The 26,349-nt window shown below is 34.5% G+C and overlaps 1 protein-coding gene across 1 annotated transcript in view; it reads right to left on the bottom strand.

Moving 5' to 3' along the window:
• Positions 1-9,592: 9,592 nt before the first annotated feature.
• The window catches only part of PEX2 (peroxisomal biogenesis factor 2), a 56,113-nt gene continuing 39,356 nt past the window's right edge, over positions 9,593-26,349 (bottom strand). The window contains exon 5 of the transcript XR_003495731.3: positions 9,593-9,706. The gene's annotated coding sequence lies outside the window, so the exon portion shown is untranslated. The remainder of the gene's footprint in view (positions 9,707-26,349) is intronic.

Raw genomic sequence — 26,349 nt, 5'->3', positions numbered from 1 at the left:
TTACATTATAAGTGTTTATTTCTCACATTAATTCAATAATTTTGTAAAATGACTGAGTTTTAGAGGAAAAATAAGCAATATACAAATGAAAAAAATGATATATTAGTAAAGATTGACAGTTAGGTTCTACAGTTTTATTAGTGGAAAAACTGAGAAAGAACATGATCTGGAAATTTTAACAATAGCACTGATACCCTGAGGTAGAGGGTCCTATTGTGGATCATAATCCTTTAATATATCTGCTGTGCACAGCTCTTAGTTTCTGTGTAATTTAAACAATACCTATATAATGTGGTTCCAGATGAACAGCTCTGGGATTGATACTCAGCCATTTTGGAAGCTCTACATATCTTGTGTTCCATTAAAGTTGCTACAAAGTCATAGAAGATAGAAATGGGAAAGATTTGTTAAATCAACTAGTACAGTCCCCCCTCATTCAAAACTGTTCCCTATAGTGTATTATAGCTTTGTCCAGTTCAGTTTTAAATGACTCAAGCAATGGGTCTCCTTACATTCTCCCTTGAGAGGGTGCTTTACAGGATATTGAATCTTTCTATTAGAAAATCGTTGTGCTCTTCAGTCTATACATACATTCTTACTTAATGTAAGAGTTCTGCAAGTACAGATAAATACTGTTTGGAGAGGGGAAGGTGATATTTGTCAAGAGGTGTCAATTTGTTTCACAAAATGTCCTCTATGAAAGCCCAGAAAGACCATATAATAATATTAACAAAGACAAACATTGCCACAACTTACCAAAACTTCTTTCTACCTCCTCTTTGTTTTATACCATAAAAATATATGACCATATAAATAAAACAATGACCATCGGCTACAGGTTCATTGTGTACAACTGCTAATGTGAAATACTTGCTGTATCAGAAACAATGGCAACATTTTCAGATATGAATAGACTGGGGATTTTATCTATAGTATTCAGTCATAGCTCTAAAAAGCGGATCTCCGAAGTTTTGTAACCATGAGTAGGGGCATTGTTTTCATTGTCATGATTTTATATCTTGTATTCATAATAATTTGATCCATTCTTTTTTGCTACCCAGACCACAGTGGAGTAATTTGCAATGTCTGTAAAATATCTATATCATGTTAGGCAGCCTGACATTAATTACAGAAGTTTTTATTCTGCCTTTTTTTTTTTTTTTTAAACACACAGTCAAGCAGATTCAAAACACAGTCTTTGTATGACTATACATGTAATGACGAACATAAGGGTACCTGGTGGCATATATATACACGTATATATGTAGTTAAATTAGTATAGCAAGATTAAGGCAGGAGTTCATTCTAACTAGAAAATTCACACAGGGAAATATAGTTCTCCTACACAGGCACTTTGTAGAGACTAGCTCATGTAACAGATAATGTTTAACTGAAAGATTAACACTGATGTGTTAGCATAGCATATAGCTGGCTTGTAATAAAGAACAAATAAATAAATAAATAAATGAATAAATGAATAAATAAATAAATAAATAATAATAATAATAATAAACTTGGAAAGCTAACAGAGTACATGGTGATACAAAAATATATCACTGAAAAAGAGAACAGAGCTTTCCAATAAAGAAATTTGCATAATCAAGTGTTAGGTTACTTTCCTTAAAAATTTTAGTTTTTATATACCTATTGACGGAGAGAGCTTTGGAGAAAAAAAAAAAAAAAAGTTGAATCTCACTACCCTTTTAATATTTAAGCTCTTTAAAAGAACCTTAAAACAAATCAACCAGCTTAAAATAACTATGATAAAATACTTCCATAAATCATACTTAGAAAGATATTCCTGATAATGTACATGTGTTTTCTTTTGTGAAACAACTCTGGTTGTTTCCAATAGCAAGATGCCTTCTTGAGAAACCTGTCTTTTCACAACTAGAGAAACCTGTCTTTTCACAATTTGACTGGTCAGGTGGGAAGTAATTCCTTCCCTTTCTCCCCTCCACCCTCCCCCCCCGTTAATAATTCTAAAGCATGTTTCAGCAGTGTTGCTGTGAGTACTGGTAGGAGAGATATTATGCTTTAGTGGCCCAGGTGTTATTGTTTATGGCGTTTCCCTGGAAAATTCATAAGTGGTATGATATCAAACAATGGTAATTAGTAAACCACAGTAGTCTTTTTTACTTCTCTTCTAAAGCCAGGGTGAAACAATGTAATTAAAACAAATAAAATATTAAAAGAAATAATAGGATTGCCCTGAAAATAAAAATGAAACAAACAAACAAACACCCACACTACGAAGAAAAAGGAAAAAGGAAAACAACCCACAGTTCCACAATATTAGCAAATGTATGACCATAGTTGTAATTCTGCACACACCTTATAGTCAGGAAAGGTCTTAGGGTGGTGTTTCAAAAACAGGCAGAGATGAAATGAATGGGATTTTACAAGAAAGCCAGTTCAACACTGTAGGAACCATTAAAGGAAAAATTAGATTGCCTGCTGGCTTGCAGTCTGATGGGGAAAGTCCCTCAATAGTGGATGATTTGTAAGCACACATTCTTATTTCAAACAGTAGGTTGCCTGCTCCCTGCTGTTTGAAGTGAGTTTAATATTCATAGACACATCTACAAGCTATTTACTCTGACCAAAGTGATAGGTCTTGTTGTTTAGTGCTCCTGCACCACATGATGGGACTGCTTTGTGCTGTGAACCCTTCTTTCACAACTCACATATTTTCAGGACTCAAGCATCAGCAGGCCAGGTTGGTATTTTGATTGAACAGCCTCTTCCCAAAGAAAACCAGGGAGATGGAGGGGGTGGGATTGGGTCCTTCTAAGACCGTTCTAAGACCCTTTCTTCCAAACCTTACCAGTTGTCCTTTGCAGGAGTATTTGCAGAAACTGTGGCTTTTTTTTTTGTTTAGTTTTTCTTACAAAGACAAAAAACAGACTCGCTGCCTTGCTCATTTTAGATATCTGGTGTAATTTAATTTATAAGAGCAAAGTCTTAAAATGGACGACCTGGCCCTAAACCATTACGGGTGAAAATATTCTGACCTCTTAAATTCACCACTTGTTTCCACAGAGAAAAGGCGTTCTTCATTTCCTCTCCAAAATTGTGCAGTACACATTGCAGTTAAGCATTAAACAGTTGCACACTCTGTCTTTCTCTCCCTCCCCTCCAATACATGTTATGCATTCTAGTGAGCCTGTTTATACCAGTTTAGACCACTCTAGAGTGAAAAATGTTTTGTACAATTACAATGAATTTTCTGCATCATCTTTTTTTTTTTTTCATAGTTGATAGTTATCATAATTACTATTTTATTTCTTACATGTGTTCAAAAAGAAGTCATCCACATTGCTTTGACTGACCCTTTTAAATATTGCATAAAAATCACCTTATCAAATTGCTCAGAGTTTTTATTAGAGTAACTATTTCAATGAGACAGCAATTGTTCTGGAACAGATTTTTTGGAATGGGTGTGGCGATATGTTCCATTATTTATTCAAAAAAAGATTTTGTTGACACTGAAGAAATTATTTAAATAGTCCTATAATATGGAAGAGCTAATTCAATTCTGAGGCATTAGAGATCACTGTTTCAAAGTACTCTTTCCAGTTCAAAGTAACAAAGCTCCCTAGCTTGCTTAGTCTGAAGACACACTACAAAGCTGAACAGTAAGTAATTGTGTCTACTTGAAAATTATTTTTAAACCATTGGTGACATAGTGTTAGCTTTCTTTTTAAAATATAATTATATAAATGATCTTTTATAAATCTGTTAGTTTGCTTCTCTGTTCACTGCTTTTTAACTATTATGTGGCATTCTAAACATTTCATTTTCCATTTCTCCTTTTAATTATTTAAATTATTTCTCTCTTTCTCTCTCTCTCTCTCCATTCCTTCATTTCTTCCCTGTTTTGTACAAATACCTGCAAATCCACTTAGCCCCTTAATTTTAACTGATCTGTGCAGACCTATTTCCTTCTGCTGCAAGGGACCACATTCCTGAAGATACACACATTCCTCATGCTGCTTTAGTTAGACTGACAAGGAAGGGTTGGTCTTTTGCACTTCTCTAAATTTCAGTCACAGGAATTGAAGAGGTGATTGTATGTGTGAAACTCACCACTCCCTATGACCATTGGTCCCATGAAAGGAAGGGGAGAAAACAGATTATCTGGGATTCATAGACTGAGGATCCCTAGACTGGAATTCATAGACAATTATGACCAGAGAGGTTTACGTTCTACATTACACAGCCCATAAAACTTCTTTCAGTCTTTCATACAATGCAGAAAATAAATGCTTGACTATAGATGAACTGAACATTATTGAGCTCAGTAACACATGCATTCTTCCAGTGCACTGAGTCTGCATCTCTTACTGCCTCAGGTCTCTTACAAGCCATTCATGGTAGAGTAATTTGATTCTGGTCTGTCACACAAGGTTGAGCAGCAACCTGAATATACAAATACTTGCAGCATTCATTATTGATAAGACTTGGAGAAGTATTAGATAATGTGTTACTTAATGTGTTTATTGGAGGTGACTTCAGATGGATGATGACTTCAGATGGATGAAGGATTGCATAGCACTCAGCAAATCAACACAATTTTATCTGTTTACTTTTATGTGTGCATGAGAGTTGCAATGAGTCAGCTGCAACATAAACTGTTGACACAGCAACTCCTCAACACAGTTTGTCTGTCATCTAGAAGGTGTAATGTTTGGAGACATTCAAGAGAACTGAAAATAGTTTATGGAATCCAAAACTCCTAGCTGTATAAAAATATATATACATATATAAAAAAAATAATAATTTCAGACTAAGAACTTTCCTGACACAATTTTTTTCCACTTATGTATAAAAACACTGGATACTTTGCCATTCAATCTCTCCTCCTCTACCCTTACCAGAAGCTACTGACCTTGAACTGCAGTCCCCAAAGGCTGGGCCTTCTGATGAAACCAGATAAAGTCAGGCCACAAAAAAGGGTCTGAGGGTGATAACAGTCACCAAATAAGCACTATTTTCCTAATTGTCATATTGCAATTGTCATAGCTGTGACAATTAAAGATGATTGATTCTGCCTCATAGATTAAGTTATGAATCACAGTAAATGAAACAAACTCTTACTGAAGTAAACAAACATTAAAACCTTTGCAGTAATTAGTGATGTATTACAAAATACCCAGAAACTGATTTAAAGTGATCCATTGTTTTGGATGTGATGGCATAGAAAGATAGCTTCTGCAGTGACTGTACACAGAGAAAAGGGCTTGTTGCATAGCATTCTTGGCAATAAAAGATCCACTATCACTGTTAAAACTAGGTAGGAAGAAGCATTTATTAAACCAGACAGAGCAGCCCATTAGCATAGATACATTGCTTCTGGTACCCCAGCTATCTAACTCTATGTTTCACACTTCTTCAGATACTTTAACATCTCAAAGTAGAGCAGAGTGACTGATGATACTTGTCAATATAGTGTTTTCCAAGCATCACTAACATCCCTGCTACAGATCTCCCAGCTAAGGAAGAACTGCTGAGTACGATGAGACCACTGCAAGAGGATGAAGCAGCTCAGGCTGTGAGATCGGGGAAAGATGTGGCACAGATCATTGCTTGTCAGACAGGACCTCCATGCCATGCCATATCTGTGCCAGGCATGTCATGCCACAGTTCTCAGCCAGAAAACAGCAACAACAGCAACAACAACTGTAGCTAAATGCCAGATTGCCCTGAGAAGTTCTGAACTGTTTTCTAGTCTTGACCTCTTTGTCCTTTTCAGGCCTTCAGCAAGATGGTTTACACTACAAGCTCAGACATTATCTATTTTTCCTGGAATGTCTCCCATTTCACTTATCATTTTTAATGTTATTGTCCCTGTTACTAAGTAACATAAAGTTGCCATACACATCCTTCCCTTCAAATGCTATTCCTGTGTTATACTTGATGTTTTAAAGCACCCAGTCAATTCATTTAGGTACACAGAAGGATCAGAGAAACAACATGTTTTATTGGCTGAAATACTGAAGTGCTTTACCTTCAACAAGCTGCAGTTCCATTCATGGTGGAGTGCTTATATGTAAGTCAGTGTTCCATTCTGACTTCAACTCTGAATAAGAACATTTTTAGAGCAAAGTAGTGTATTTTGGAGATACTAAATGTATCATGAACCAGCCCACTTTATAAGTGGGCTTCAGAAGAAACTTTTCAGAAATGATATGGCTAAATCAAGCATCAGCTGATAGAAAGAGAAGTAGCTTCTGTACATTTAAGTCAGTTAAATATTTTGTCCTTTGGTTCAGAATTACAGACTCCCACATTTGTAATGCTTATTTTATGTTAGCATAGCTTAGCTTTGAGTCACTGGCTAACTCATTATCATTATGCAGTTATTGTTGAAGTGCTATCTGTTTGCTCTGCACTGTACAAGAACTACTCCCACAAGGAAAGCTTTAATTCCCACAGAGGTATCTTTGGAGGCATTTATAAACTTGGAGAAAATCCTGCATACTTGTCTTTTTATCTCTTTCCTCAAGTGACACAGAAGTAGCAATGGGAATAACTAGTATGCAAAGATGTGCACTGGCAGATCCTCACAACATCATCCCCTTCCTCCATCCTGACTTTGTTAGGACAGGGTAATTAGTTCTTCTTATGACTGGTAATTAAAGCCAGATCTCATAGACCTAAACACTTTGGGAAAGAAGATTAATGATAGGCTCTCTGTTTTTGTGTCTCACAAGGGTGGGGAAATCATAAAAAAGGAGGAGGGAGAATGTTGAGGAAAGATGTGTTCTGTGCAGCAATGGGAGAAAATGTCAAGCATGAGACTTCTAGGGAGCGAAGAAACAAGCTTTCCAAGTCATCCTCTCACCCCATTTCCAAGTCTTCCTCTCACCCCGTTTTGAGTAAATTTACTTAGAGTACACTTCCCATCCCTTCATGAGTGCAAAGGTGCTTGTGATTCTTTGTTTCCCAGTGTGAAGTGCAAATAGAACTGGTATGACTGAGCATAGCTCAGCTTTGACTGATGAGCTGTGAGTGAGCCTATGTCCCAGATATGCTCAGGGCAGGACCACTGATCAATGTATTCTGTCTATTTATTGGCTTACTTTAGAATCTCAAAGGGAGGTTGGAAAATCTGTGTTCCCAGACAGTAACTGATGAAGAGCTTTTGTTCCTGATTTACTTATTTTTAATAACTTTATAGTTTTTGCTAAACAAACAAACAAAACCACCACAACAACAAAACACATAACTTCTGAGATTACATTCCCCCATCCCCAAAAGCCTTAGTCATGAATGAAGGAAAGTTTTGAATCAAACTATTTGAGAAAAAAATGTAAAAAATCTGATTTAGTTATTCAAGTGTATATCAATAATCTCTTAACTGTAGTGAAGTCATATCTAACTTATAGTTGTATAACTGACCTTGGAATCTAACCCAAAGTATATTTATGTGCATCCCATGTTGAAAAATGGATCATAAATGTTTGAATGCAGGATCACTCTTCCCTTATAGCTGTTCCTATTATTGTTTATAATCTGTAATACTTTAACACTAAAGGAACAAAACACAAAAAACACTTCTCAAGTAAAGACAGGAATGCACAGAAAAGTATTGGTCAGTTCTATACCTTCATTAGGATCTGTTATAAATAGACTTACAATTGGGCTGAGCAGAACAGTCAGTGAATGTCTCAAAAGATAAAAGAATGAGGAAAAAGCTGCACAACACTAGTAAATTTATGTGTCTGATTTAAACAGCAAGCTGAATAGCATGACATTTCTAACTCCTGGAGGACATGCAGATTCTTTGAGAAAAAATTATTTTGAGCTTTGTCTTCCATTTAAACAACTAAAATAATAATCAGTTCTGGGATATTTTCATTTACTACTACTCTGGCCATACCTATTCTATAAGAATTACCCCTAAACATTATTTTAACATTGTTTTAAAATTTATTTTAAAATAATATGGAAGTTGTCGCATCAGGTTTCCAGTTACATAGCAACTTCTTCCAACCCCCCCTCCAAAAATATATATATATAATATATATATATTTCTATTTCTATAGATAGATTTATATATATATATATTGTATAGATATAATATATATTTATATATCTCTCTCTCTATATATAAATATATATATATATATATATATATATATATATATATATATTAAGAGGAAAATATCAGAATTGGATCCCAGCCACAGGAATCTGTTACCCTGCCTCTTCCCTCTAAAATTATTCAGTTTTCTGCTAGAATTTTTACCACGTGTCAAAATGTATGTTACCACTAAGAATCTGTAACACTTCTGATTCAGTAGAGCTTTAAACATTTGGACTACAAGTATTTAACTTAGATTTATTGGCTCACTGCTTTCTAAGGAGACTTGGGTGGATTAGGATCTGCCTAGTAGGATATGTATATTAACTTTTCAGAAATACTTTTTTCCCCCCTAATTTCTCATTATTTTTTTTTAACTGAGGATCACAGAAAGACAAAAATAAAATTAGTAAACCAGAAAGAGCTCACTTTCAAATCCCTCCAACAGTTTATAATGGTCTGTGTACTTCACTTCATCATTAATTTGGCTCATATTTCTCAGAGTGGACAAGAACATGCATGTCTGAGGACTTGGAATGCCAGAAAATAAAGGATGTTCATAAAGAACATCTACACATACACACATGTTCACACACACTTCTATGAGTGCACGTGGACATGTACACAGGGAGGAAAAAAAGGTATGCTTGTATGTTGTTGGTGATGACATAAAAAAACCTACACACTCAAAGTTGGAAGGGATACCAGAATGGGAAGTAGGTGTATTCTGATGCATTTAGAATAATTAATATGCAAACCAAACCTTGGCTGAATTTGAAGCAAGCTTTGGATGCCAAGAGTACCTGAAAAGCACATCCCAGTAAACATATAAGCAGTGTGAAAAAACTTACACGAAATTGTTTGAGATGTCAGTCCCAAGTGCTTCACAGTTTAGTAAAGTAAAAGCAGTCTTAGATTTCCTTTCACCTGACCATGCTGGCTACCTTTCTACAGTTTTTCATGTTCTTGACTATTGTGATGGACTGTGTGGTTTCCAAAAGGAGATGATTAGTGATATAGGCTGGAATTATTGAGAAATACCCTAGGTTCAGAATTACAATCAATAAGTTGATAAGAGTCTAATTAGTGTTTTAAAGTCTGTGGAATAGTAAAAAATTACAGTCATCCCAGAGAATGGCAGAAGGACTCAATGTTTTCTGAAGGACTCTTCACATATGTCAGGAATAGGAAGAGCTATTAGGACAGGACTTATGCTCGAAAAACAATGTTGGGAAAGTTCAAAAACTCAGTTGGACATATGTGCAATGTGAATAAGAACTGAGATCTTAAACAAAATGTAGCAACTGTCAAGAGAGATAAGGTAAGTACAAAGTTTTAATAACAGAATGTTGAGCCCAGAATGAATCGTTTCTGAGCTGTATATTTGAGCATATGTGATTGTTCATATACAACTAAATAAACATTGTAAAGATGATATGTCTTTCCACTAAACACGAAAAGGTTAGTAAATAGTGATTTACAATGCATTTGGCACAAGAATTATGATATGGTTGTCCAGACTTTTCTCCACTCACTTTTGATCTCTTTCTCCTGATTTTCCAGTAAAGCTCCAAAATTCACTGCATTTTGCCTCCTGTTACTGGGTTCTGTGGGTTGCTGTTGCAGAAAGAGCAGAGACAGTGCATTCATTAGTGTTGGGGAGGAAGACAAGTGTTATACTCAGTCCTGGTCAGTCTCACCACAAACCAAGCAGAAATGTACCTTTTTGCTAGCAGTTACAATTTAGATTCTGCCAATGGCCAGAAAGCAGACAAAGTTTAGCAAAATAAATAAATAAATAAATAATAATAAAAAAGAGGAGGGATATATGATTATGAAGACCATAACTGATGCAACTCATTAAGATATTTGCCTAACTAAAGACCAAGTTAAAAATTAACACATTAGTTCTGAAATTTTTGCAAGTGTGCAGCTGTGAGAATTGTACTAGATAGGACATACATTCTTCAAGTTAAATAAGCATAGTGAACAGATGCAAGTTATATCCTAAAAGTCTAAGCTTCCTTCATGCTTTTTTTGAATGTTAGGAAGATAAAGTGGTTTTCAGAGTTTCTAATCACCTTTGTTGTGAGCTTGTCTCTTCAAGAATCTTCCAGCACAAAGCAAGTCATAGTCTGATTGATCATTTTCAAATGGATTCCACTGGACACACATACATTCAGAGCAAAATATTTTATATTTCCTGTGGCAAAACTAATCCTGCGTGGGTTCATAAGGTGAATATAGGAAACAAGCAAACAAAAACAACAATAACAATAAAACCAACCAAAACCAAAACAAACAAACAAAAAGTAGAATGAGAACTAGAAGAAACTTTCATATCCCATTCTCAGGCTTAACATACACAACGATTCCCATCTTCAAGCATATGGATATTACTCTCCGCACAAAAATAAATAAACAAATGTTTTTGCTTCTCTTTTCTTGAGAGTTGTGAAACAAACAGAAGTAGAGTAATAAATGCCAAGCAGTCCCACAGAAGTGAATTCTTTTGTAAAAACAAAACAGAAAAAAAAAAAAAAGTGCAATCTGCATGAGCTTCCTGAAAATAAATATATATATATGTATGTATGTATCTATGTATTTGTTGTTTACTGTTACACTCTGTGTTTAAAATATCAAAAACAAGGAAGAAATTTACAGTACTTTAAACACTGTGGACAGGCTTTGCTAAGCTGCAGTGCCTAGGCTACTGATAAAACAAATTAGCATCAGAGTAAGAATAGGACAAGATAGTGCTATGACAGAAATAATATAAGGAATAATAAGAACCCAGGTGTACATAATTAAGATTGTAATTCAAGCAAAGGGTTCTGGTGACATCATTTATCAATGTCACTACAAACTCTCAATGGAATTACAGCTTTGTATGTAGAATTCAGATATACGCGATTTGTTAGAATACATGAAGAATGTTTCTATTAAAAGTAGACAGACAATATGTTAACCTCAAGGAGTGGTGGTGACAGGATGAGATACAATGAGAAGAGGTTTTTCCTATTCTAACAAAGGAAGATCAAATGTTTACAGTATTTTTAAGCTATTTGGGAATTAAATTTAGTTAAAATACTGGCTAGGGATTTTTTTTTCAGGTCTTAATACACCAAAAGCAGCAGAAAAAGTGTCAGTTCTTGTGTTATTCAACACAGCAAAAAAAAAAAACAAAAAAAAACCAAAACAACAGTGTCTACTGCAAAGGTGAACAAAGGAACATACAAAAATACTAATTTGTCCAACTCATACAGCACAAAATCACATTAAAAGAAGATTGAGATAAATATTTCCATTAAAAAGATGGTATAAAATATTTACAATTAAACACACAGTAAGGCTAGTATTAAATTATTTATTGAAAATTAACTAATTTTTTGGAAGAAAAAAGAGCGAATGCTAATGCTTTTAAATACATATGCTGGAAGGAAATGATAATTATTACTCTGTGAATGTCTCATTTTGTTGTTGTTTATTCTTATAAGTAGAATACTTTTATGAAGATAAATACGAAATAGGCCCCACAGTCTGTGTGAAGAGCCCGTGTTGAGTTTAGGAGACTAATTCATGTAAAACCATATTCTTAAAGATAAGTAGATTTATTAATGTAATTTCAGTGCCAAACTGCTTGTCATTTAGTCAATATCTGAACTTCTCAGCCTCATATGCCCACAATCCTTACACAATAAATAAGAACAGTGTTTCCCTGAGAAAGCAATGTTCAGTAAATAGCAATGCTGGCCAGAAATATAATGCAGAAGATGTGAGGCCTGACTACTGACTGATCAGAGAAAAAGTTCCTCATCAATGAAGTGAGAAAAAGGCTTCCTTTGACATGATAAACTTAGCTGTAAATCCCATCTAAATAAAATGCCTGCATCTGTGGATACAAACATCCACAGATATAAAAATCCACAGATTCAGACTCAGATTCAGTGTATTGGGTTAGTTTATCATTTTTGGTTAGTTTGTGTAGTACTCTAATTAGATCCCTTAAATAGCATACCTTATGAAGTGTGCTATAAAACTTGTGATGGTCTTGAGTACATCTCTGAAATGTTGTGTTCATAGATTCTGTATAGACACTGATAATATGAGATATTTTTTTTCCATATTTGACATTTGAAGGCAAAAATATGTTCTCAAAATATACTATATTCTTCAAAACTTTCATTAAATGCTGACCAAAATCATAAAGATTGGGGTTCTGCAAATATGAAATGCAATAGAAATGCAATACTCACAAAGATTTGAGTGCTTGTGGAATTACAGTACCTCTAGTCCAAATTCACAAGTCTTGAAAGTATGGCTTTGTATGTTTGAGAGAGTAGCTTGAACAGTAGTAGCTTTGACCTTGAATAACTTAATTGGGAAAGAAAATTTCGTCAAACTAACTCAAAGTACAAACTCTCATCAAAGATTGATGCTTGGGATCAATATGAACTTTTTATAGCAAAGTATTTTTGAAGGAGGACAACAAAAGGTTAGAATACTTTCAAACTTGGAAAAAAAGCAAATTAGTATGACTAATAGGTGGTAAGGGAATGAAAATGTAAAATTCAGAGATCTTGATTTCATATCATCATTTTTTAATACAATAACTGCTAAAAATGTTCTGCTTCTGATTCTTGTTAAGGTAAATTTACTATCCATCTTTCCTTCTTAGGGCTTTCCAGTCTTCACCTCTTATAGCTGGAAGAGGAGCAGGCTAAATACGTTCCTGAAAATTGGCAAGCTATTCTTCTCAGATAAGCTATCTTACTGAGTTCTTCTTCTTCTCCTTCCTTTTTTTTTTTTTTTCCCTGAGGATGAGAAAATGTCATGAACTTCTTAATTCTCTTTATTCACTGAATAATGAATATTTATATATATATATATTTATTTTATTTTTTTATTTAAAGAATATTTATATATATTTTTTTATATAAGAAGGAGAAGGAGAAGGAGAAGGAGAAGGAGAAGGAGAAGGAGAAGGAGAAGGAGAAGGAGAAGGAGAAGGAGAAGGAGAAGGAGAAGGAGAAGGAGAAGGAGAAGGAGAAGGAGAAGGAGAAGGAGAAGGAGAAGGAGAAGGAGAAGGAGAAGGAGAAGGAGAAGGAAAGAGAAGGAGAAAGAGAAGGAGAAAGAGAAAGAGAAAGAGAAAGAGAAAGAGAAAGAGAAAGAGAAAGAGAAAGAGAAAGAGAAAGAGAAAGAGAAAGAGAAAGAGAAAGAGAAAAAGAGAGAAAAAGTATTTCTAAGTAGTTAGTCTCTCAGCCCTGAAATTTCTGTTCTTCTTTGTTCCCCTTTTCCTCATTCATTTTTTGTCTTTTGTTATTTCTCTCTCTTCCATTTACAAGATGCCTGCTTCTATAGCCAAATATTTGGTATTTCTGCTTTGTGGACTATTTCCTGTCTTCCTTCCCTTTGAAGCTGTCTTTGTGTTCACAAGATCCTTTAGAACAGGTGCTTCATTCTGTGGATACCTCAGGTGATGGAGAAGGATCGTTTGTCCAGATCTTTCCATGCTGGTTTGGAAGTTGACTAGGGTTTAGTGATATTTTTAATAATACCTGCTCGATGCTCTGTTTCCAAACATAAGCTCTGCTTTCAACAGCAAAACGATAAAGATGTAGTGCTTAATAATGAAGAACAGTATTTTTTATTTTACAAAACAAGCCTCTCAGCTTCAGTGGTGTTATTCATGAATAACACCTTGTGCATATGCATTATGAGACAGTGCTTAATTGAATGATTGCATAATATGTTGTTCCACAGAATAAAATATGAAATATTCATTAGGCGAGAGAGAGAGTTAGAATGCCTGGTGGTTAAATCACTCACAAGGGAAATCCAGCTCCTACTTCTTGCTCCAAGTGAATATGCAAGTAGTTTATACAAAAATGTTTTAAAAGCAACTAAGAATTTTATCCCCAAAATATATTATATCTTCATGGCTAGTGTAATAGCCCAACAGTCTTAGTAGGGCATGGGGGGACATAATTAAGCATAGATCACCTATGTCCCTTCATCTAGGTTTTGTAGTCAGATGCTTTAACCACTAGGCAGATGGGTTTAATGGAAATAAAACCTCCCTACAGATTTTTATTTTTCAGGAAATTATTGACTTGGCATAGGTGTCTCATTCAGGAAGGGGTTTCCAGATGTGATTCCAGAATAGAAGTAAGCAATTGCAATCTAAATTCACATTGAGTTAAATCCCTGTGAGGGACATGGTGTAGGCATCATGCATATATCCTTAGCTGAATTGGAGGATGGTCCACTCACTTTTAGTTGCTTTAAGTCAACTGCTAAGAAACCAGCTCTCTTGTGCCTCACACTGGGAAAATGGAGATGAAAGTAGGATACCAAAAATGTTACAGTAGTAGATTTTACAATGAGATTTTAACACCCAAATCTCATTGTAGATTTAACCTTCTGTGAGGCACCGTCTGTGAGGTAGGAAGATCTTTGGGAAGGTGTTTTCATGAAGTGCTACCTTCTAATCTATTAAATTGACCAAATAATAGGTACATCTGTTGAAATAATGAGATAAGTATTAAAAATATTAAAGTATTATAATAATAGTGGAGCAAAAGCTTTAAATAGATAAAAATAGGAAGAAATTGATACCTTTTTTAAAGTAAAATTGATTAAAAATATTTTGCATCTCAGAGAACAGATGACTGTCAAAATATATGTATCTATTTTATGACTTTCTGGTAAATAATAAAAAAACATCTTTTGATTTTGTGCAGGGTATCACAGAAAGCCATTCTCCTGGCATATTTAATTTTGCATTTATTCAGGAAAAAAAAAAAAATAAAAAGAAAAAAAGAAAGAAAGTGAGATTGGGGAAATAACACACTCAAGGGAAACAGAATCCGTCAGAATAAATAAATATGCCCAAAACAATAACAGAAGTAAATGTGGCACCAAATATCACTGATAAAGAATACATTAATTCAGTATTGCAAATTACTTTTGCTTAAGGCAGATGTACTTGGTATACCCTCTTAATTATTGCTCCTCTCATCAGTTTGCAACTCAAAGCACGTTCTCTCAGTAGCAATTAGGGAATTATATGATTATATGAAGCTCTTGATTCTTTCAAGAGAAAATTTCTGAACCCAAAGGCTAGAGATTATTATTATTATTTTTAATTGTAGCAACCAGCTTGTGCACTGACCATTAGGACAACCCAACCCACACCCTCAGTTGCTGAGGAAACTCTCTGGGCCAGCAGAGTCTTTGCCCTTCATGTAAATATCTTCGCAAGCCACCTTCTCTATTGCCATTCAACTTTTTCTCAGACTTGGAGAAGACAGGATGATGGTGCTATAGCTAACTGGTGAAGCAGAAGGTTCAGCTTCTTGGGTCCTCTTCATCCAGCAAGCAGTTTCTCTGGAGGAGGTCCTGTATATATACATATATACATATATGTGTGTATATATATATACACACATATATATATATATATATGTCTCCATAGGTCTCTTTCTCTTTGTACCTGTCTATGATTACCACCTGGTGTTAAGAACAAGCTACTTTGAGAAGGCAGAAACATTTATCATGTTTTTCTACTTCTGAGTGTCCAAAGAATTAGAGGTGTGCTGATGTCTGTTGTTCATACAAGCAAGACACTGAGAGCCCATGAAGTGAGGGGCCTACCCTCATTTCTTCATTTCACAGAATCACAGAATAATAGAATGACCGAGGTTGGAAGGGACCTCTGAAGATCATCTAGTCCAACCCCTCGGCCAAGCAGGATCACCTGGACAACATTGCACAGGATGGAAAGCTGTCTAGCGGGAGAATCTGCAACAGAAACTTTGGCATGCCCCACATTACCATTTTCCAGGGGCCAGTACTACGCATTTTTTTTCCCTTCCCTTCCCTTCCCTTCCCTTCCCTTCCCTTCCCTTCCCTTCCCTTCCCTTCCCTTCCCTTCCCTTCCCTTCCCTTCCCTTCCCTTCCCTTCCCTTCCCTTCCCTTCCCTTCCCTTCCCTTCCCTTCCCTTCCCTTCCCTTCCCTTCCCTTCCCTTCCCTTCCCTTCCCTTCCCTTCCCTTCCCTTCCCTTCCCTTCCCTTCCCTTCCCTTCCCTTCCCTTCCCTTCCCTTCCCTTCCCCCCCCCCCCCTTTTTTAACCTCGGGGTTCATATACTGATAATTTAGTATGTTAGCATTAGATTTCTGTCTAATTCAACCTTTTAGTGAAAGCTCCAGGATTTTTTTGCTGATCAAACCAAAGGATGCATAGGTTGTTCAGTGCACTATGACTATATATTGATGTATGTGGACTGTCTGAAGCCAGGTCCATAGGCTTCATAAGGCTTCATGAAGGTTATATAAAATGAGCCACCATAGATAATTTTTATTTAGTGCAAGTGTTCATAAGAGGACAAAAGTTTGCTACCCTCATATTCTTTTGATCAGTAGTTTTGGGATACTGCCAGCAAACGAAAAATAGTAAGATTCCTCTCTATTCACTGTTACCTTAAGCTAGTTCAGTTGGAGATTAGATTAAATACTGACTAAAACTGTTAGTATTGTGAAAATCATTAAGATTACTGCAGTATTCAAAAAGATTAACTACAGATATGGTATCTTTAATATTCTGGGAAATCGCTTTGAAATGGATACTTTCTTATCAGCTGTGTTGCAAGTAGTGGCCAGTTGCAGAAGCAAACCAAGAAACTGAGGACATGGTATTGGAGAGGTCATGACTTTTTTTTTTTTTTTTCTTTTACATATATATATTATTTAAATTGAAGAGTAAGACTAGAATCAGCCATAGCAACAATTTAAGGTAGATTGATATGTTATGGAAAAAATGAAGTTTCCCCTAAATTTAAGTGGCGCTAATTCAATTTGCAAATAATAGTGAAAAATAGTGAAACGTAAAGTTTATGTTTTTCAAGTCAGTCTAAGAGGGAAGGAGATGGAGAATTTGCTGGTGCCCATAAAGAGCCTATTCCAATATTAAATAGGTCTGAGTGTAGGATAGCTGCAGTTTCTCAAGAACAGGTAAAATAAAATTGTGGTAGAGACTTGGCTTAAGTATTTACAACACAGAGAGTATTAAAAAATAAAAAATAAAATCAAGAGGAAAAACTGTCTTTGCATCTTATAGTTCCTGTTATTCAGAGAATATTATTAAAATGATGAGGGTGATGAGGTAAATTTATGTATTAGAATGTTATATGATCTTATTCAGACTATTCAGACATGACAAAGATGTCTATTGATGCTTTGCCACTGTTGCTTCCCATCAAAGGCAGTTAATTTGGAAAGAATATTTAACTTTATGTTAATGTCAAAGAATATATATTACTGGCATTATAGTAAACTGGTTCTTCTTCATGTGAAATAAAAATGATAGCATCTAAAGAAGACATGGGACTGGAAACCCAAAAGGCTCTGCCTGTGAGTGGTAATACTTGAAACAAAACATGAGTAGGGATGGGACAGTTTCAGTAATATTAATGTTCAGCCTATTTTTCAGAATGAAGTGTCAGACTGTAAATATATTGTCTGGCTAACCATCTGCATTTGGCTTCCATCAAGAAGCTAGCTTTTCTGGAAGTTGTTCTGTTAGCGTTTGGGTGGGTATTAGCCCAACTGAAGAGGCATAGCATGGGGTCAGAAGATAGCTCTGATTCATTCAGGATGAGGGAGAAGCCATGTGAATGGATCAAGATAAATCATGATAAAACCAATGGAGATAAAATAATGGCAGATTTGAGATTAGGATGAGAGGTCATAAGTACAGGCAGCTCATATTACAATGAATGACTAAGATTTCAGGACACCACACCAGAAGGTTTGGGTGGTCACAGGAGCAATTTAACTGACTTATAAATTATCTGAAAAGAAAAGAAAAAAAAATCAGCTAATTGTTCGTCTGGAGTGTGTATTAAATTTAATAGTATGTTCTGTTCAAATTTTCTGTCTTGAAAGATTTTATGTTGTTTGCTACTCTAATAGAAGTAACTATTAACAATGTGAGAATCTGGTTAGGGTAGAAAATTTGATACCTTAATATAGCAAATGTCCAATGGAGTGGACTCCATTAAGGATTCCACTTTATGATAAAGTGTAATTAGAATTGAGAAGGGAACAGAAGACTGGAGAAAAGGTTGGGGCTACATTAGACTTATGAGGCAGCCTCCTTTTTCTGTTTTCAGTCTTCTTCTGGGGGAAAGAGGTCCATGGATCTCAGGAGTAATGCTAAGGCCATGTTAGCAGGGTGGAGGGCTGATGGCAGTTTGCCACCACGTGGTATGGATTACTAAGGAAGTATGACCTGCACTGGACGACTCATTGCCAGATGGTTCCCAGATGTGTTATTTATGAAGTCACGGCCTAGTTAAACCACATTCCTAGTGTCTTGTCTTCTTTTCCTGCAAAGTCCAAGACACTAATGAAGGAATGTATGAGAACTAAATAGCAGACCAGTTGTCAAAAACCAAATGGCAACAGAAATCCTTTCCTGTCTCTGGATATATGTAAATATATATTAGATTAACAAAACCAGCTTTAAACAGCTGATCCCTGAAGAGTCATAGAATTGGCTTCTGTACTGTACTGTACTATGGACAGTACTTATCTTGGCTTCATCAGTCCCTTGTGAGTTTCTACCATAAAACTTACCACATTGTTCTTCATTCTGTTTCTTATATCTTTTCCTTCAAAAAGGCCCTCTCTCCCCTAACTTACTCAATGTAAAAAAAAAAAAAAATCTTATAAATAAAATCTAGATTGTTACTTAAAATACATACACCAAACTAATGTAGATGAACCCTGTAGCATTGGAGATGATCTGACAATGTCAAATATAGTTTGTGGATTGATTGGTTGGTTGTTTTTTTTGCTTAAATTAGTCAGGTTTGGCAGCAAGCTGATATGACTGAGAGCTCATGCAAGTTTCTTACCAGAAGGTAATTTATTTGGTTTGCATAATTTATCTGAAACAATGCAGTAACAGTTGGTGCATTGCTTTGTTAGCCTGTTTTTGTCTTTTGATAGAAATTGAAATTTCTTTTGTTGGATATGTCTTTTGTTAGATATGTTTTTTGTTTGTTTGTTTGTTTTGTTTCATTGCTATAGTTATGTGAAACAATTCCTGAGTCAGTTAAAAGCAGGTCGAAAAGAACACTGCAAACAAGGTAGTGCTTTGTAGTCTCCTACAGACTGAGCTGTAGCAATATGACTTGACATGCAGAATAACATGAGTTGGCACAACTTTTATTGATTGCAACCTATCATATGATGGGCCCTAAGGTTTTAATAAATAAGCTGGAATTCTACTGGTATAAGAAATAATGGAACTAAATTTAAAATAATTCAGAAATGCTTATTTTGAACAGAAGTCATGACAGACTATCTTGTATGTAACACTTTAATGCAGATATTTAAAATAGATAGCAAACTGTTTGCTTTCTCTTGCCAAAAAAACATGGGATATATGTTAACATTGTTTTTCATTGGAGTGATGGAGGTTTCTTTCTCAATTTAATCCCTTGGTGGGCACCTTCTTTGGGTGGAAGACAGAGTAAATGAAATCAGAACATGGCCATAATATGAAATAGTCTTGAGAATATTCAGGGTCACTGGGATTTTTCTACTCATGTAGTATAGTACTTCATAAGACAAACAAATGAAATTGTTATATACTCTTTCAGGTAAATGCAATAATTCAAAAAATAAGGAGGTGTATGGCATATTTCAAAGGTGCAAACACTTTTAAAGATAAAAAGACTAATCATTTTCATTCAGACAAAACATTTTGAATCATTGATCTGACTGTCAACTACGTTAAAAGAAGAGAAAAAAAAAAAAGTATGGTTATCATTTTTAAAAAGGCCCTGGGATCTGTTAGTCTCTTGTTAGAAAGATTTAGTTTTGTAAGCTAATACTACAAGAAATAGGGAAGCAATCTTAGATATGCAGATATCTGTGTATAAAATTGTGTATAAGGTGAACATATGTGGCATTTTATGCATATATTAGATGAATTAGAGCTTGTATATCAGGAGCTGATTGATAAAAAAGTCAGTAAGTAACAAACGAAACGAAATATATCAATAGTTTTTTTTGTTGTTGTTGTTTTTTTTCAAAAATTCATTGTTCAAAATCAACCTTCTTGTTCAGATAAGTAAGCCAGGTTAAAATCACCTAAGAGCAACAATGACTGGCAGCTTATAGCAGGTCAGCTGTATCAATATGTATACAAGTAGAAGTGAATTGAGCAATGCATGGATATAGCATAATTATTCATGATATTTTTAGGTGTCCAGCTCTTATAAAATTTACATTTAGAAATAATGTACCAAAATAGTTTCCACCAACTTGACCCTGTTTTTTCTGATTTCCAGATAAATCTTGTGGATTCCAGCTAAATAGCACAAAGTCATCGTTGTTACAACTGAATAATAAATGGAATGGTTTGACCAGTCTTGAATTAATCCCAATATATTTTTAAAAGGAATGTATACATTATTATTATTATTATTATTATTATTATTATTATTATTATTATTATTATTATTATTATTATTTACTATTATATGTACATTATCAATATAATATAACATATTAATAAATATAATATAATATAATATTATTTATTATTGTTAATAATAAATAATAATAATAGTAATAAATAACAATAATAATAAACCTAAGTTCTACTAGGATTTGTTCAGAGAGGAAGTTATTTGCAACAAAACTTCCGTCTGAGTGCTGTACAAATTTCACTCATGCAACTCTTCTTATCTCAACTTTTAGTTCCTCATCCCCCAATAGCTGATGATATAAAGTTTTCTACCATACTCTACACTTCACATAGAGATAATCAACAATAATAGTGCATTTTAGAGTTATATATGCATATGTGTAAATACATATGAAGTGACAACAGTTAATGGGTTGACTGCTAAATAATTTAGTCTTTCCACTATATCTTTCTCTGTTAAGTCTTTTCCCACTGTCTTTGTGGATAACATTACCTGTTGTTGTAGATAATCATTTTAAAATAATTTTATAGATTCTTAATTTCTGCAACCTATTTCCTGTTTCCTGGAAATTACTTATATAATTTCTAGTAAGTATGGGCAGATACTTTTCCACTGCTCATCCTTTAACCATCATATTGCCTTCACAGTGAGTGTGTGGAAAATTTATTGCATATAAATCTGTCTTGTGTGCAGAAAATGGCATTTTATAGCCAGCTTGCTTCAGGACAGCTCCTGCCAACCCTCTGCACCTCTGCCATCACTCTATATCTCTACCTTTGTTTCTCTTTGCTGCTCAGAGAGAATTCCTAGAATCATCCTTCCTTTCTACTTAGCCTACATCCTTCACTCTACTTAGGTGAGCCCACCTGGAGTTGTCCAGTTGTGGGGCCCCCAGTATAAGAGAGACATGTACATACTGGAGAGAATACAATGTAGATCCATGAAGAAACTGGAGCATCTCTCATATGAGGAAATGCTGAGACAGCTCTTCAGCCGGAGAAGAGGAGGCTAAGAAAGCATCTTAACAGTGTCTCTACCTACTACTTATCAGTGTCTCTACTCCACTAGAGGGAATGCAAAAAGGATGGAGCCAGACCTTTTCCAGAGGTGTCCAGTACCATGACAAGAGGCAATGGCCACAAACTGAAATAAAGGCTGTTCTCTCTGAATATCAGGAAACGCTTCTTTACAGTAAGTGTGACCAAGCACTGGAACAGGTTGCCCAGAGAGGTTGTGGAGTGTCCCTCCTTGGGAAACTGTCTTTACTTCCATTCAGAAGCTGTCTGGACGTGGTCCTGGGCAACCTTCTGTGGGTGAAACATCTTGAGCAGAGGGCTTGGAACTCCAGAGGTCCCTTCAAACCTCAGCCATTCACTGATTATGTGTTTTTGACCAAAAACAATTTCAAAGTAATTTTTCAAGCTATAAACTATATTATAAACTTATTATACATGAGATCAAGGAGAATTACATGAGATCAAAATCTGTCCATTTTTCAAGGTTCTGCAAAACCTGTCTTTGTAAATAGAAACACCCACTTGGAAAACAAAATATTTTGCCATTATTTATTTTAAGAAAACACCTTTTTCTCTTCGGAAGATCTAAAAACATAACCATGAAAAACCTAATATGAGTATGAACTTCCCATTACGAGATAACGTTTTGTTACTATTTTTAAAAATGTAGCAGAAATTCTAAAATTACAAAACTGCAACATTTACCATGTCAAAAGATTCTAAAAATCCATATGTAGAGTTCTAATTTAGATGCTTTTATCATCCTTGTTTTTTAAATGTTGTGCTGCATTGACAAGATAATTTGCAGAGCATTACTCATGCCATTTAGCTTAAGAGTCTTTTTCTTATTTCCTTTTGGAAGTTTTTAAAACATAGATGATTACTCAAAGAACAAGTCAGATTCTTTATCACAGCAAAAATTGCCAGTAATAGATTAACTGTATAGATATTAGGAAAACATGATTTTATAGGTATATATACAAGAGTGTTTGTTGCTTTACATGGTGGTTTTCAAGGGTTTTATATAACCTGTTAATAAGGCAAGATGTTACATTACAATAAGGCAAGATGTGCCATATGACTGAGGAATGGAAATAAAGGTTGAAATCTGAGATAGTATTAAAATACTTTAGAAACTTTAAAGCATTATAATAGTTATTTCTATAAAACTACTTCAAATATTTCTTCAAGAAGGAAACAATTTGGAGTTCAAGTTCAGCAGCATAATAACTAAAAATGTATAACAGTACTTTCATTCCCATCACTAAACTATAGATTAGGGTCTTTTTCGGTTGTTGCCATTATAAATCCCTGTTCCCAAGGGTACCAAGCTATCATAAAAATTTGCTTTGGGCCATGCTTTGAGATAAATTCTTCAAATAATGCATAGGGGATTGGTTTGCGACTCCCTCTTGTGTTAATAGGAGCTGTCAAGGTAAGTCTCTCATGGATTCATGGGAGAAAATTCTCCACAGTATAAAAACTTTTGGCCTCGGGATTATTTGCTTTTGATATATTTCCAGATAAAAACATGCTCTAAAATAAAACATTTTATGCTAGTGATCTCAGATATTTGTTGGGACTGTTAACACTCATTAGATTGTGTTAAATTGAAATTCCACTGATGAAGTCCAAAACATAAATTATTTTCTAAATATTCCTGCATATTATTTTATCTAAACAATTTTGTGTAAATATACAAAATATGTTTATGTTATTCACCATCAAATTCAAAATGCTGGCTGAGCATCATTCAGATACTTTGTTGAGATGTTCTTAGGAAAATGAGGATATAGTTTGCTATGGTTGATCTGAATGTAGGTGGCTCTACCTTCTACCTGCAGCTTTACATTTTCCACTCTGATGTAAGTTACAATGATAGACCAACTCATTTTTCTTCTTCTGGAAGGAAGGAAATCCTTTCCTCTAACAACTTAGTTTTCATTCAGTGCGTCTGTGAATCAGGTTTTACTATAAATGAGTGTGATGATTAAACAACTTGCCACATTTTATCCTCTAAAAATTCTGACTATGTCTCTATCTCTGGTCCCTGCATTTTCCAAACGACTAGGCTGCAGAATATACTGGAAACTACCACTGAGAACCATAGTTTTCAATTCTCCTAAATTCTAAGCATTTACATTATATGTACTAGTGTCTGAATACTACAAAAAGAAGGCACTACACAGACAGGACAAATTCATCAACTCCAGTCAGCTTGGAATATTAGCTTCATTTTATGTGTTCTGAAACATTCCTTGGATTAAGACACTTTGTGAGTGCCACTTTTTCTTCCTACACATTCTAAATTATTTTGTTTAGGTAAGGTATTTAAAAAGAACAAACTTATGCCAGAGTCATGCTGGATCATCTCAAATGAAGTACTTTGCTAATTTATCAGAATTTTAAGCACAGTACTCGGGCTGAGGAAAGTGAGAGATTTGCACATAATAGGTGCAGTCAAGCATACCCTTTGTCTTCTGTAGACAGATATGTAAGGTCCTTTATGCTTCTCTACATCTTTCTGGTAAACAGCTAGCAGAAACTTCAGGTGAGATCTCACTAAGCCTTCCACAATGGTATTATTGTTTTCCTGTCAATTCTCCAAATACTTTAATTGCCACATCCTGAGATCACATCTGTTATTTTGATAGCCTCTTCAGATCACTGGTTCACAAATTTGATGTGACTAGTTAACAGTACTATTTTTTTTCTTTTTTAATATTTCCAGTCTATAACCACTGAAGTGTCACTATACTTCACTTGTACTAAACTTCACGCTTCCTATTGTTGTATGTCATCCCATCTCTTCTACTCCTGTTTCATTTTCCATTTTGCTCCTTCTGATAGTCTGAACCTCTTCTGTGTAACAATATATCTTAACTCATTATCATTGTAAACAATATTGTATTTCATACTAATATGTTACCTTAGCAGTTATACCTACCTATACTGTAATAATTGTACTAATCTCTATCTTCACTAACCTAAAAAAATTGCTATGGGAATTATTTTGTTATAAACCTTATGTCCAGATATATTTTAGCTAATTCATTTTCTTTGTCTGGAAAACCTGTTACTTTAGCCAAGAAATGTACAGCATTACCCTGGCACAATCTGTTTTTGCTGAACATACCTACAGTTTTATTTCACTTCTAATTTATATAGTTGTTCTAAAATCTTAATGAGGTAAGATTATGATGTTTTTAATTGTTCAGATCATATTTCTCCCTTCCTTAAATATATGCAACACATTTGTTTTCTGCATCAAATGGAATACAAATCCCAGTCTGAGGGACTCCTTACAAATATGTCCTATCAGTACTTTTCTCTGAGGAAATACTGAGTTCAAATATTAAAATAAATCTTAAGCAACATTTTTTGTCATCATGTGGAAAACATTTCAATAATCACTGGAAAGTTATGAAATTGCATTTTGCTGACCTCTTTGGTTAGCAAAGGGTAGCATTTCTCTATATAAATAAATATAAGATTCATGAATATTTATAGTCCATCTGCTTTGAATACAGTCTATCAAATTTAAATGAGACAAAGGATTAAAGCTACAATTTAAAAGCTTAAAACTAGAAAGGCTTATTTTTAACCTTAGGACAGCCCAGAATTTAAATAAGACCAACTGGAACTGAGAATGAATATGAACTCTTAATTTTATTAATCTTCTTATACTGCTGTGCATTGTTCTGAGTCACCAAAATATGCATCGTTTCTGAATAGTCTGACACATTGCATTCCATGTTATATTTTAAGAAATACATATCATGTATCACATGCTAATGGTTTCTGTGGGAGGAGATGAGCAATTAAGGACTTGTGAAATTGGGGCAGCATACGTTTTTATAACTGGTAACATAAACTCACAGGATGTCTGCAGTTCAAATATGGGGTTAGCTTGCACTATTCTGTAAATAAGCACAGGAAATTAGATTAAAAATTTTAAATGAGATTGCAAAAATTTTCAAAAGTGACCATAGATTCCATGCATCTTGCTTTGGGTCCCCCACTGTAAAGGACTTCCCAGAATCTTCACTTTTGACAGTTTTTGACTCTTTTAGAAAGTCTTTTAGTTCTCCAACATAAAAATACATAATACATTTATATACATATATAAATAAAAAGATAAAACAAAACAATAAAAAAATACTCTCTCAATTGCATATTTTGTTAGATATGACATGTATAAATATTTTCTTTAAAAGTGTGCATTTTGGTCACTCAAATTTGGTCACTTTTGAAGTCCTTCAAAATTTTTTTGTTTGGTTTTGTTTTGTTTTGTTTTAGTGTAAAACACTTATTTGTAATACAGATAGATACAAACTGAGGTTTATTGTTCCTCTCTCTTCACTGTTGCTTTGCAATTTGTTTAGAAATTTAATGAATGTTTAAGTTTCATTGGTTTTCTTTCCTAAATATTGGTAGAACATGAAACGATGTCACTTAAAGTCTTGAAGAATTTATTTGGGATTAGTAAATAATCCAGTCTTATTGTTTCGGTCTTAAATACTGAGTTTCAGGCAGAGAAAGAAGGAACAGAGATGTTTTTCCTCTAGTGCTGAAGAACACATCATCTCCTATCTGATAGCTTGAGACAATGTAGCTGTTACAACTGAAGCACTATGGTGGGCATTTAGCTGTAGCTTGTAATGACATTGTGAGATTCAGTGTTACTTCCCAAATCCTCTTGTAAACTCAAAACAAATTTTATTGGAATAAAACCTGAGCAC

The sequence above is a fragment of the Anas platyrhynchos genome, chromosome 2, assembly GCF_047663525.1.
Source record: "Anas platyrhynchos isolate ZD024472 breed Pekin duck chromosome 2, IASCAAS_PekinDuck_T2T, whole genome shotgun sequence".
NCBI lineage: Eukaryota > Metazoa > Chordata > Aves > Anseriformes > Anatidae > Anas > Anas platyrhynchos.
This window is presented reverse-complemented; position numbering and strand designations above follow the sequence as displayed.